This window comes from Plutella xylostella, chromosome 9, assembly GCF_932276165.1.
Source record: "Plutella xylostella chromosome 9, ilPluXylo3.1, whole genome shotgun sequence".
NCBI classification, from domain to species: Eukaryota; Metazoa; Arthropoda; class Insecta; order Lepidoptera; family Plutellidae; genus Plutella; species Plutella xylostella.
In genome coordinates this window covers 8388405-8403202 of record NC_063989.1, presented here as the reverse complement: position 1 = coordinate 8403202, position 14798 = coordinate 8388405, and the positions used below count along the sequence as shown (strand labels likewise).

Genomic DNA, 14798 nt, shown 5'->3' with positions numbered 1-14798 from the left:
CTCGTAATGTTATCTTAATAAATAATATATTAAGTACGTAGTAAATGTACAAATTGTGGTATTTTTCTCCTACATCCCGAAAATCACGATATTGTATGATCAAAAAATCGAAAGTTAACGACCAATATAATTATTACAAACCCCATGAGATCGAAACCTAAAAATAGGTGCGACGACGAGCAAAGCGAGGAGGAGCGTGTTAGGTGCACATGTTCATCAAAACCAAAGCGGAGCGCAGCGAAGCGGAGCGGAGCGTTTTCCAAACAGCGGAAACAATACAAGGCACCAGTTTGCGCTATGTAGGGAGACGCTCCGTCAAAGTTAAAGCCAAACGAATATTATAACTTTGTATAAACCTAATAAACCTATGCCATAGCATTATTAGGCTATTCAAGATTTGGCCATACCATTATTAGGCTAAACAATGTTATGCGAAATAACTTTTTACTAAACGAGATTTATGCCATACGATTTTCGGCGTAACGAGACTTTGACCAAACGTTACTATGCAATACGAGATTAGGCAAATAAATCTTATGCCAAAAAAGGTAGAACCTATAAGAAGTTATTCTCAAATAACGGTAAAAATACATAGGCAAACGACCAGACATACACAAATCCAATAAATATTTATGTCATGTGCATAAAAATAAAAACTGTCATGGCCGCAGACCAGTGCTGCATCCTTCATTCAGCCCTACAAATAGGTACTTTAGTTGGGTCCAGCCAGACTCGTCCCATTCCACACTCGACCCGGCCAAACTCGACCCGAATTTCTAAAATACGATAAGGTCTAGGTACTTTTGTTGAAATGTATGAAATGTACTGTCAGCCACAAGAGTTTTTTTACTGAAATTATAGTTAGGTGTTTTATGTGCTGATTAATTCAAACAAAAGTAATAATTTGTACTTTTAATCATTTATTTATCATTTTCTATAAACATTATTAGTAGGTAACACATGTTTTGAATTATAAACGTAATAAGTAATAATAAATATTAACAAAATAAGTAACTATTAATAATTATGTGTGCTAAAATCACAGTTAAACAAAATATCTTTACAATGAAATATGTATAAAATCCTTTTTATAAAATCCGTTTGCTGTTTATAAAATTATAATTACTTCGCAGTAGCCCTTGCTTATCAAATGTATAAATTACAATACAAGTAAGTGCGCGAAAGAGATGGATGCAGGCCATCCAAATCTTGACCATTGTTATCGATAACCCGTTTATTTCAGGCTAAAACAATGAGAAGGGTAAACTACCTCTCTCTGTTACTGAGGTCAAACTTTAGGCTAGTTTAGTCAACATATTTCTTAAATTTAAGTGATAATCACTTTATATGCAATCAATTAAGAAATCCATAAACATTTTCTGTCGACTGTACTTTGCGATAAGAAAAAAAATACAAACAAAAATGAACCTTATCGAAATTATGAAATTCGGGTCGAGTTTGGCCGGGTCGAGTTTGGAATGGGACGAGTCTGGCTGGACCCCTTTAGTTATCTAAATTCTTGATGGTAAAGTTTGGTCTTTGGAGCTGCAACATGCTTATCGCAAATACTACTTAGCTTTATCAATGTTCAAACAGTTAGATTGTTAAAACTTTAGTCGTTACTCAAAGACTATACAAGCGGCATTTAGGTAATGTTAAATATTCACGTAGGTATACCGTCAAGTTATACTATAATAAAAACTGATATTGTGATCTTAAGATTTGCTGGGAGAGCATTAAGATCAGCTTCTGATTCATAAAATGTTCTGTTATAATCTAATCAAGTAATGGTTGCCTCATTCACGCAACGGCTACTTTTAGACGCAAGGAGCATTAGCTGAATTCAACGACAATAGGCGTCTTGCATTGTGGTGTGAATCCATGCATACACATACAGGTCACTCAAATAAAGCAGCCAATAAAGAAATTGCAACACAATGAACGAATAAAACCTAACGTCCAGCTGAAACTAAATTTACGGACGATTTAAAACTGTACTACTTGCAACAATGTCTTAAAATATTACTCACCGCAATAGGTATAGAACATACAGAATATAATATTTCGTACAATATCTACCTTATATAAAAGGGAAGAATCACTTAACTTTATGAAAAGGAAGGAAATTGCAACGGAGTTTAAAAACATCGTGTTTTAAATGTCGGTAATCATTTCCGATTTTGGCGTGAAATCTATACATGATTTTAATTTGAATTTGTTACAAATAGCCTGCCTCACTTTATTCATCATTATAATTCATGATTGTACCAACTATAGCATGACAGACAACATAAATGTTTCAGAAAAAAAATAGTGCGTACCGTTGAGTGTTTTCGAAGATGAAGTAAAACACCAGGTAAGGTTTAAAGGAAGGATAGAAAAGGTAGATTACACTACCAATAGCAAGGTTAATTGTCATGCACACGACGCGGTCTACGGAGTTCGTAATTGATGTCTTTGTGTTGGCAACAAGACGAACAATCATACAATAAAACCTGAGTAGACAAGTGAATAAGTACCTACATGGAGGCCGATCGTCATGCAGAAAGAAAACATGCAAGCGTTCATGAAATACTAAAGCTAATAAAGCAACACAACAAACAACAGGTATCGGTAAATTTAGTAATTTAACAAATAGCTATGTAGAAGATCTAAAATGATTTCCTAGTAAAACCAAACAACGGTTTACGAGTTAAACTGAGGTTAAACGTGACTGCGAGGTAGTTACGATTTCATAACAGAGTTACAGATATTCTAGAGCATAGGGAACAAGTGCGCAATTGTTACCGCAAGCAAATATGCGTACACAGGTATTAGATACGCGGGGTTTGTAACTGAAATGATAGAAATAGCTATCGAGTTTCAATTATACTTACTTCGTACTTTTACTACCAGAAAATTGGAATTTGAATGACTTATAATTGTCGGTACATTGTGGTGCGCGTAACATTAAACGTGCTTAATTATGTATGAAAACTCACAATTACAAAATTAAATGAAGGACTTAGTCAATATTGCAGTCGGCGTCATTAAGCTAGCCTTTTCCTTTAAGGTGTAAATTGGAGCTTTGTCATTGGAACTTTTTCATTGCTTGTGAGTGTATAGATTGATAATTGAATTGTACTTTAAGTTCGTCAATTAGAAAGTGCACAACGTTCGTTACTTAAAAACCGAAGTATACCTTTAAAAGGTAAACGCTGTAGCATTTCACAATAATGAATGTAGCTCCACTCAATACCATGATGTTTTGCATGTGTGTCCGCCGCCGCCGCTGCACATAGGGGTATTTGAACGATCTACGCGGCCAAAAGTCAATTTATCAAAATATGAAATACTTCCACGAAATCGGGTACCTGGGGTACCTGACCCTTCTGGGAACAATATGCAATGCCTCTAATTAACCTTAAGTGCATGTCGGACCGGTAATGTCAGTCGGAATTCGATCGTGTCACCTCGTGTACGTTATCTGTTCTCGGCGCTCTTACGAAACCTGAAGTTTGAAAGTGAAATTTTAAGTTATTAAGTTCCTCAGTGTTGAAAAAAACTAATGGATCCTCTAACACAAGGTAAATACTATACAAAATCAATTTAATATTTCGAAATTTACTGTTAGTAACGTATATATTGACCTCTAAAGTAGACCCTGTCACTCAGTAATTTTTTTTCAAAAAAAAAACTTTGAAAGTACTTTTTCTTGTACTATCAAGGTAGATCAAGCAAAAATTTGATTTGTATTGTTTAGTTTGTAGTTTCACTTAATAGAAAATCAAAAAATTGGATCCGGATTCGTCCGGATAGACTAACTTTTGGTACTTTGAACATTCTTAATAAAATCGTATAAAAAATACTTTTTCATTTTATGGTACTAAACGCATTGTTTTTTTGTTTTAGGGTCACTGGGTACATCGGGGATGAGAATCGTGACTAGAAAGTACTTGTTTGACCGCATGACGAGTGCAAATTTACCCAACTTAGAAGAAAAATTTGATTTCTTGAAAGTTCAACTTTTTTCTACTGAAGGATACAACAATGACCAAATTGAGACATTGAAAAAAAACTTTGCGTATTTTAAGTCACAGTTTAAAAGTCGATGGACTAAAGCTCACAATAAAGAAGACGTATTCCTTAAATACAATGAATCTTGGCTGAACGGAACTTTCGCCATTCCTCACTCATGTATAATAATAAATTAAACATTGACATCTTTCACGACTCCTTTAATATCTTTAAGAAAAAAATATGCCAGAAATAATTGCTATAATAGTTATATTTTTTTTCTTCAATTTGTTTTGCTACAAATTATTTTAATGTTTGTTATATTGTTTATTTCCATCTTTAATATTCTGTTGTTTTTAAGATAATTTCTTTAAAAAGGATGTGTACGCCTATAAATGGTTTTCGCAACGAAATTGTTACCTATTAATTTATCTTTGTATTTTGTGTTGTGTAAACTGCTGGCGTTCCATATTTTATAAATAAATAAATAAATAAATAAATTCCTGTTGCGGATAGTCCGTTAAATCGATTAGGCCGACCGGAGAAATCTTTCGAAGAGCTGAGCGAGAGAAGTAAAAGGAGAAAAACTGAGGCGATTCGCTCCAACTTTGATAAGGAAATCATAATGCACGCAGCGCAAGTAGAGCTGAGAAAGTCAGGAAAGCGGGATGCTTCGAATGTGCTGAAAGAAATAACAGCTTCACCGACTCGTGCAACTAATTATAAGAGGGCATATTTTCGAACGAAGTCCTCAAAAGATAAAACTAGCCCCTTAACTGTCCAGGAAGCAATCCAAATGTTCACCGATGCGGACCTAACACGAGAACAATATGAGATTATAAGACGAACAAACAAGAAATTCTTTCCTTGTTACAGTCTTCTACAAAAAGAAAAGAAGAAGTGTTATCCGCCACCAGAAAAGCTCACTGTAACTAGTACAGGCGCGGAAGCTGAATTGCAGCCTTTGGTTGACCTTACCATTAGGCGATTATCGGAGTACCTGGAAGAAGTACTGATTACATTAAATGCTCAGGAACGTCAAACTCTAAAATTAATTTGCAAATGGGGTTGTGATGGGTCCCAACAATCTCAGTTCAAACAAAAGCTTGACAATGATCTAGATTCGGACATGAACATATTTCAAAGCTGCTTCGTACCTTTGAAATTAGTGTGTGGTGAAAAAACTATATGGGAAAACCCAACATCCTCTTCACCTCGATTTTGTCGGCCTATAAAATTTAGATTTATCAGAGAGAATACGCAAGTTACGGAAGAAGAAATCAATCACATAAACAACAGCATAAACGGTCTAACTGCAACTGAATTCGATTTATGTGGCAAACATTTTACAGTGAACCATACATTCATAATGACTATGGTGGATGGAAAAGTCTGCAATGCCGCCACAGGGACCACATCGACAAGTAGATGTTATATTTGCGGTGCAACCTCAAAAGACTTTAACAATTTGGATAGTGCAAAAGATGTGAACTTCGAGGCTATTCAGTTTGGCCTCTCAGTATTACATGCTAGAATAAGATTATTTGAGAGTATTTTACATTTAGCGTACAAATTGCCGGTGAAAAAATATAGGGAACGGAAAACAGAATATGAAAAAAAACTTGAAACAGAAAGAAAAAAAGAAATACAGCTAAAGTTTCGCGAAGCAACAGGGTTAATAATAGATATGCCAAAGGCAAATTTTGGGAACACCAATGATGGTAATACAAGTAGAAGATTTTTTGAGGATCCCAAACTGGCATCTGAAATAACGGGCATCAATTATGATCTGATTTATAGATTAAAGGTCATTTTAGAGGCAATTTCGAGCGGACATAAAATTGATGCGGAAAAATATGATACTTACGCAACAGAAACTGCTCGTTTATACGTAGAATTATATCCATGGCACCCAATGACACCCACAATGCACAAAATTCTCGTCCATGGCTCGATAATTATAAAGAGTGCTCTGTTACCAATAGGACAGTTATCGGAAGAGGCAGCAGAAGCGCGAAACAAGCATTTCCGATCTTACCGACAAGATTTCGCTCGAAAATTTTCACGGGAAAGCTGCAACAGAGATATTTTTAATCGTCTACTTTTAAGCTCCGACCCTCTAATAAGCTCCAGAAGGAAAATAAAAAAAAGGAAACTGCTTTCTTTTCTACCAGAATCGTTAGAAATGCTCATAGCTGCCGACCCAAACCCATCACATTTTTCTTCTGGAAGCGACGAAGAAAATTAATTTTAAGACCAATATAATATATATTTTTCTGTAAATGTAATATTTTATCACATCCTTTTTTTATTGTGTATTAATTAAGATTTATTTGTGTTTAAAAGTGAAATAATTTTATATTTTTTATACTATCTGAATATATGTTAAATATGTAAATTTTTAGGTAAATAAACGATTTTTATTAAAAATTAATATTGTTATTTTATTTTTTTATGTAATATTTTATTACATATTTTTTTTGGTGTATTAATTAAGATTTATTTGTGTTTAAAAGTGTTTTTTTTTTAATTTTATTTTTTACTATCTGAATATATACTAAATATGTAAAATTTTTGTAAATAAATGATTTTAATTGAATAACTAATTTGGTTTTACTTATTAATAGTCTTTAGCATCCATCAAACAACAAAAATAATTTTGGCCGCGTAGATCGTTCAAATACCCCTATGTGCGCTGTATCGCCGCGCCTATTGTTGCCCTGACAATACAACTATCAATCAGTGGGACCATTTAAAACGTTTACTACCAGTTTTACCGACTGAAAATACAGGTTGCAACGAGCTAGACTTTGAAATTCAGCAAGAACTTTGTTGTAAAGTTTGCAGCAAAAACCAAGTTTGTTTTATTTAAGGTCGGTAATTTTTGATATAGTTTAATGAGTTTTTTTTTATAATTATACATGGTTACTTTATTGAAGTACCTTATGAAGAGATATTTCCTAATTCCATGATAAACCAAAAAAATATGTTATTTTAATAAATTAAAGTCTGTGACATCATAGTTACTAATCCGATCCTACATACTGTTATGGTCATACGTAGAGGCATTGGCCGGCTAAAAAAGTATCTGACACGTGCCTATAAGGTTCTGCGCTTATTTTTACATTTGCTGCGCCTCATCAAAATAGTTATGCTCCAGATTACGTCATTATCATAGCGGCATGAAGCACATTTCTTTAAAAAATCAAGGCTATTAAATAATAAACGTGGTTGAAAATGTGTACGTTTTATATAGATTCAACTTTTGGCACCATTCCGAGTCGAACAGACTCTCTAGGATTAGTTGTCAAAAGCAGTTATTCTCGTTAGTTGCCGGTTACTTACTCCGCTACCGATGTATCTGCAGACAAATAGTTGACTTTATGCTGAGGGTAGGCGGTTTTATTACCACGTCATAACCGTTATTTTAGATTCGTGTGCGTTGATAATGCTCGCTTGTTGATTTAAGAAATGTTTGTCGATAAACTGTGAATGAAAACATATAATCGACGCTTGCGGCTATTTCATTAAACGTATGTACTTGGATATATTTATTGATGATGGTGGTGTATTTTGCCCAGCTAAACATGATATTTATTTCAAAAATAACCATGACAATATTCAATATGTATACGAGTATTTTTTATGCAAAAATATCCGGAGAGCTTTACGTAATCAGACATGCAGTGTCGTATTACCACAGTCCTAGACACGCAGGTCAACCTCAACAAGCAACAATAGTGGGCCAAGTGACGACCTTGCGGTACCCCTTGCTGGTGCTAATTATCTGTAACGCAAACAAACATGGACACGACCAGCAAACACTAGTTTTCATATTATTGTGTGTTCAGTTGTTCATGTAACGATAACACTGTATGTAACTATTCAAGAATTAAAATATATGTTACCTACCTACCTATTTCGCAACATAAAAAGTAGGTAAATAATAATATGTTAGCGTTATGTGTATTCCTTATTTTAAAAAAAACTGTTGAGTCGGTAATCTAACCTAGCTACACGATTATTTGATGATAAACGATAGAAATGAAAGGAGAAAATAATATTAGGTAGGTAGCAAATCATAAGAAATAACCGGATTCCTATAAACCTGCCTCTCGATGGCATTGCAAGGACATAAACATGAGGTCATAGGCCTGCCTATTAAACTTTAACACGGATTTAGCGATAATCAACACGTAAGGTTTCACAGTAACATAGACATTCCCTTGATCCATTGACCTATTTCAGCATATACACTGATGATATTTTTGTCAAACACAATGCTCAATTATCTAAATGGTATGGTAAGCCGCAATCGCTCACTTGTTCAGTTATATTTGACAAATTTCTATCGGTTGTTATTTGTGCCGAAATAGTTCTTGTTGCTTTATGATAAGGAGCAGGTTGCTGTAGAGATAAGTTAGTCGATACAAACGCAAGGCCATGAGGTAACAACCTTTGCTTACGAGCCAGTGAGGCTAAACCAGGCACCCGTATAACTGCATTATCTGCTGCAGTCGCCGAGTAACTCTACACTTCACTTTTACAGACATTTGCCAGGAGATTAACAAAGTCTTTGTTGCTGCTCATTCATGAGGTATGTAAAATCACATGAGCATTGTAAAGCTAGGCTTCGTTCTCTACTGAAAGCTGCATAATTGCCTAAACAGCAAAGTACCTGCCATACACAGCATATTTTTTTTAGATTTTCAGTTTAGTTCTTTTATAAATGCGAAAATAGGACTAAATATTAAACTAAATCTTAAGGATACTTTTTTAATTAGATGGTTTAGATTTTATTACGATGGCACAACTATCGTCAACACTAATCATACCTCTATAAAAATATAACGATTTTTGTTGGTCTAAGTGCTTTAAATTTGTATAAAGGCTAACATAAAATATAAAGTTAAACTTTCTATTATTTTAATACTACAGACACAATATCGGAAACATACATAACCTAATTGCAAATGCAGTTTCAGCAAGCGTTACAAATAAAATATTAAATACCGGTATGGATTTCGCCGATTTTCCGACGGGTTAATCAACCTTAATCGCCGCATGTACTCTTTCCAGTTAAATACTGTTATAGGCTCATTTCACGTCAGCACCAATATCATAATAATGATATGACGCTAGCGTGAACAACGTTTTGTAATACCGGTAATGGTCTTAATTGTACGAGTATTTAGATCATTTCGATTTCATAAACCAAACGTCTATCAAATATGGTGAGTGGCTGGCTTTACATTGCATTCGACGCGCATTTTGTTAATATTCACCATAATAAGTATTTATTACCATATATTTAATGACTAATTGGCTAGCATAGGATAACCTTGTCCTGACTACGGTTTGTTGACTGGAACGGAGATTTCTTTGAGCCAATGTCTTCATTTTATTATTATCATGAAATCTCGATGTCTGATAAACAAAAGCCTACTCAGGGTTGCTATCTAAACTGCAGCCTTGTATTACTTCCGACAGTCCCGGAAAAAACTCATTGAAGTTTCCTTTAATATTTTGTGTGCTACTTCTTTATGATAATGTACTTATTTGTTTGTGATAAAGTACTTACTATCGTGATTATTTAGCTCTGGCTAGTACTTGGTACAATGTCAGCCCTTTGTATTTGTGACGGTCTTTGCGGGACAAGTGATGTGGAACAGCTCTATTGCTTATTTGACCTTTATATCATGATAAACTTTTGACTACACTGATAGATTCGGTTAAACTGACGAATAATTTAAATTTAGCATATGTATTAATTTGTATTGGATACTTACATTTTTATGTAACTCTATTAAAATAACAATAGGCAAATAACGAGCTTTAACAATTTGAATGAAACTATAACAGACAAAACAGAACAATGGTTGACCGTAAACTTGACTTTAAAAACGTAACAAGGTACCTAATTGCAAAAAAAACATGATTATATTAATACACAAAACTATATACTATTCAAAATTAAATATACCGATCTATTAAATCAGAAAGTAAAAAGCCCTTCCATTTGAACAAAAAGCATTCAATAATTCTCACTTTCTTCTCAAATTAAACTGAAATGCAGTACAAACATCAATAAAACAATCAAGGACGTAGCATTTCAGATATCTGTATGTACAAAATAAAATAGCTCAGTGTGAGAACACGCACACAATCACAGCGGAAGATTGAGCGCGACCGGCGACCGGCGAAAATAGAAAGCAATGGACGGAAGACGTGAGATGTGTGTCGCTATGCCGGCACAGGTGAATCCGAGAGGGGCGCGACAGAAACAGAAGATACAGCAACAGAACCATGCATTAGAGCAAAAGGGACGCAAGATGCACCTAGTTTTACAAGTCCAGTGTATCTCGTCGTTTCTGAGAAACTATAGAGACTATCGGTGGTCAGTGTAATTAGGAACCTGATAAGCCTGTGGTCGAGAGAAAATTGCTGAGGACAAATATAGTCTAATTGAAAAACTTGCTTCACTGAAGGAAGGACTCTATATGGCTTGGATGTGTAATTCGAGGTAATAGGAAGCAACATTACCGTAATTAACAGATTGATTATGTTTACAATGTAAACACAAACGTCAGGGGAAAAGGTTTAGTTAAACATACACGTGGAATGAAGTTAAATAAATGGAGAGTAGCGCCAGTCACAACAGCAAGCAGCTTCACAAATAGTTACACAAGCGACTAAATTAGTCCCAACATCGATTACACAATAGAGCTAATGCCTGACAAAGTGCTAATGTTTTCGCAGCTGGCCACACCATGTGTACTGTCACGAATATTTTAAATTGTGACGTATACTAAAATATGTGACATGAAATTTTTTGAGCACGGTACAAAATAGGAAGAACTCAATCCATGGGAATGTGAGTTTGAGAATGTTATCTTGGATATTTTGTGCCAGAACCACCTGATACATTAAAGCCTAGGCTAGACGAATTTCGCCATAGCATAGCTAGCCCGGAGCAAAGGATCACGTTTTTGCCTCTGTGACATTTGACTGCATAGCTGAGCCAAAGGCAACGCTCTGGGATGCCACAAGGCCCTGCGCAGTACACGTTCACCCACAGCATTCTTGCGGCCGACTACTTGTTGCAAAACTCTGTTACCAGATACGATGGGAATTTCAAGATCTTTGCGTACCACCCGAAGTTGATACCATTAAAGAAATCGGATAATGGTTACTACAGTAAAATCGGATGTGAATAGTATTTCAAAAACATTAACAACAATATTTGGAATTGCAGAATCATAAAATATACTGTAAGTATACAAACAAATAACTACACTGGTATCACCAATATTTATTCATTTGATTCGGTGATATTGATAAATAAATAATATTACATCTTGAATAATCGATAAAAAGTCATCGACCGATAAATATGTATGCTATGCACTATGCACTATGCACAGCCAGGAATAGAGAGCGCTGCAAAGAGCTGACTGCCAACCTTCAATGATGGAGAGGCACTATAAGAAGAAGATGCACTTTATGCACAAGTATGTTGTACATTTAAATAAGTGATCGTTATTTAATTTAAAGACATTTACCCATTTTCTGTTCCTAAAATACTCCGACTGAGTAAGATCTTGACCTATATTTTTAACTGTAGACTGCATACAAACATGATGCTGGTTTCAGAAGAGGTGACTCACATCACATCATAGAATCAAAGAATTGCGTTTAGCTAACAAAGACGAGAAAAAGTATACAAATGAATAACACCATCAAAAGATCATGGTCGAATGCCTCAAGAGGCGACAGGTACATGTTGTAGTGAGTACGGCCTAAATATCCACCTGGCGTGGCGACCTTGTTTTCAATTTCGTTGAGAGACGAAGAGACGGTGACTAGCCTCACTCCGCTAATCCAGATTGTATTCAAAGAGGCGATCTGTGACATAACATAATAGACACAGTATTCGATGAACTATTCACAAGCACCAGAAAAGGAAAACAAAAACTGACCTGGCAATACTTACATATGTTTTACGGCCAGAACCATGTGAGCATAAAGATTTAGGAGTAAGTTAACTTTATTTCATGTTGTAAGTATATTTACAAACGATTAAAATCTTCCAATTTAAAACTGTATAGAAAGCACAACATTATAGAACCAAGACGGAGTATGGCAACATAAAATTTAGTTTATTTTTATTTTGCAATACTTATAACATGGAGAAGGCGGCATTCGAATCATAAATAGTTGGAATAGTATTCGAAGGAAAAGGTTATGCTGATGTAGAAATGCTGATGTAATCTGGCTAAATGTTTAATTAAAATACAGTATGTTTGCAAAAAATATACATAAGTACACTGTGCATTGATTAGGGCAAGTAATAAGTAGACGCGAAATGATGCAAATATTGTAAAACAATATACTTCCACATCGTATTCGACATGGTAATCCAAAAAAAAGCAAGAAATATCAAGTTTATTGGAAGCTTGTGAGTCTTGTGACAGACTGTACAAAATTCTATTAGGCCAACGGAGTAGAATGTATTGGAAAATAAAACGAATAATGTTTGAAACTCGTTCGACTAGACTAGCTAGTTGTTGACTTTAGCTATAAGACAGGTTTAGTGTGCTTTCTTTTTTAAATATTTTATAAGGTCTTTGACTGTAAACAAGCGATTGTGACAAGGATAATGAATTCGGTTCTTAGTATTTTAGGAAGCACAAAAAATATGTTCGAATTTAACTTGTAAAGTAGTGATAGCAAAAATTCTCCTGACCTTTTTAGAAAAGAAATACACAATTTGGAATTGAAATGCTTACGACTTGTAACTATTAAAAATTTAACGAATGACATAATTTAACTTCATCCACATTGATTTTAGTTGTCATCTGTATATAGGTAGTAGCCATTTTTGAAAGCCTTTGCCAAATCTAATAAGGTCATCACCTAATATACATACATAATTAAATATTAATGCGACACTAATAGAGATAGAAATCAATTCAATCAAAGACATAGATAGATGGACTTGAATTGGTACGGAGTCAAATTAGTGTTGACTATATCGACAATATAGCACTTAATAATCGTAGGACGTTGAAGAGCTATTCGTGCATAATACAACATGAAATACCGTTTAAGAATGTTTGGGCTCATTCTTAATCTAAACTATTTCATTGTAACTATGTAAACAGTGTCTGTACGGCATGGTATCCGATGACAGTAAAACGGCGCTAAAATTTAATGAGACGCGCCAAAAAGCTGCGCCGGAGCATCGGCCGAGGCGTCCCGCGGACCAGACGGGAATAGTCACCGCCCGGCCTGGCGCGAGTCCACATCCCAACACCATCCAACTAACTTCACTCCACCACCACACTCTGCAACACTCATTCTAACCACCAACGAAATAAGACAAGATATTCAACGCAACGCACCGCACATACGGCAAAGGGACGGATGTATTGTTAGTCGTCTGCGCCGGTCCTTACGCAATTTTCCACGCTGTGCTCGATACGTCACGACGCCTCTTCCGGATGACGGATGGCAGCAGCGGACATAAATGTCGCAGACAAAAGGACACAATAAGGAACAAGGTCGGTAGTCTAAGACCCTTGAAATGCGGGTGTATTTATAAATACTTCGCCATCAAAGAAACCATTAAGATTGGATTGATGAAATATTCAAGCCACTTGATCTTGAATTTTGTATCAATTAAGATATGCAGAGTTCTGCTTTGTTTATATTGGGAGACGATCAATTCACCGGACTGGCCGAAGACATTCATATTCAGAGGGGAAACGTAAAATGTGGGTTTATATTTTCAATGAAAAAAACTTTCTGGTGTTCTCTATTCGTAGGCCTATAACATAACGACGACGTTGTTCTTTAAAAGGACGATAGAGCCTTATGTAAATTAGAACATTCTCTAACACTGACCAGTTGCGTAACGTGAAACACATCCATATAGGTATGATGTGGACCAAACATTATATGCTATGAATTGAACCTTATTTGGGCGGCCTTATAACAAGTATACAATGAAAATAAATATAATGTGTACATAATACATTAATCTATGCTAACAGAGGATAACCGATAACAGTTGCTATTGACAAATCTATGTTGCGTACGAAGCTGTATTGGACTCATATTGATTTTATTGATTACCAATTCAACATCTTGTAACAACATTCTTTCCTACGCAAAGAAATAATAAAGTCACAGTATTCATAGCTGCATGCAATGAACTATATTCCGATAAATACCAGAAGGCGTGAAGTTAATACCAAGTGCTATCTATAAATTATGAAAGCTGCAGAGCTGCAGTGAGATTCGTCATAATTCAGCTTTGAAGTATTCATTCATAACATTACTCATGCATCTGTTGAACAGATCAAAAGCTAAGCAACTAGTTCAAATTATGAAGATAAAAAAAACAGCTTGACGTCTTTAAATCTTCTTATTACTGTTTTTGGAAAGGGTCCAAAGCTGGCTTACTTGAGTCAGGGCTCAGGTGAATGTCCCTATACCCACACGATAATGTACAAATATGCCGGTTAGATTGTCCTCTTGCTAAAATGGGTATTGGCAGATGTTGTTTTACCTTATTATTATTAATAATGATTTTTTTGTTCAAGTTCAAGGCTTCTTGCGGTTTGAAGAACGAACCACACGATGTTATAAAACTAACAGTCATTATCGGGTTTTAAAATATAATTAAAAGTTAGTGAAAGTACTTAAGTATTATTCAGTGTAACGTTAGATATTCAGAGTAAAATTGTTATTACTACATAAAATATATTATTTTATTGAAATGTAAGTGACTTGACCGT

General features: G+C 35.0%; 1 protein-coding gene and 1 long non-coding RNA gene across 4 annotated transcripts in view; one reads left to right on the top strand and one right to left on the bottom strand.

Annotated features, from left to right (window-relative positions):
• LOC105386604 (myc box-dependent-interacting protein 1) overlaps nucleotides 1-14798 on the bottom strand; it is a 40232-nt gene that overhangs the window by 17959 nt on the left and 7475 nt on the right. The gene's annotated exons all lie outside the window — the stretch shown is intronic.
• On the top strand, nucleotides 3274-4059 carry LOC125488923. The gene is made up of 2 exons (XR_007266595.1): nucleotides 3274-3566; nucleotides 3892-4059. It is a non-coding gene; the product is annotated as an uncharacterized LOC125488923 (long non-coding RNA).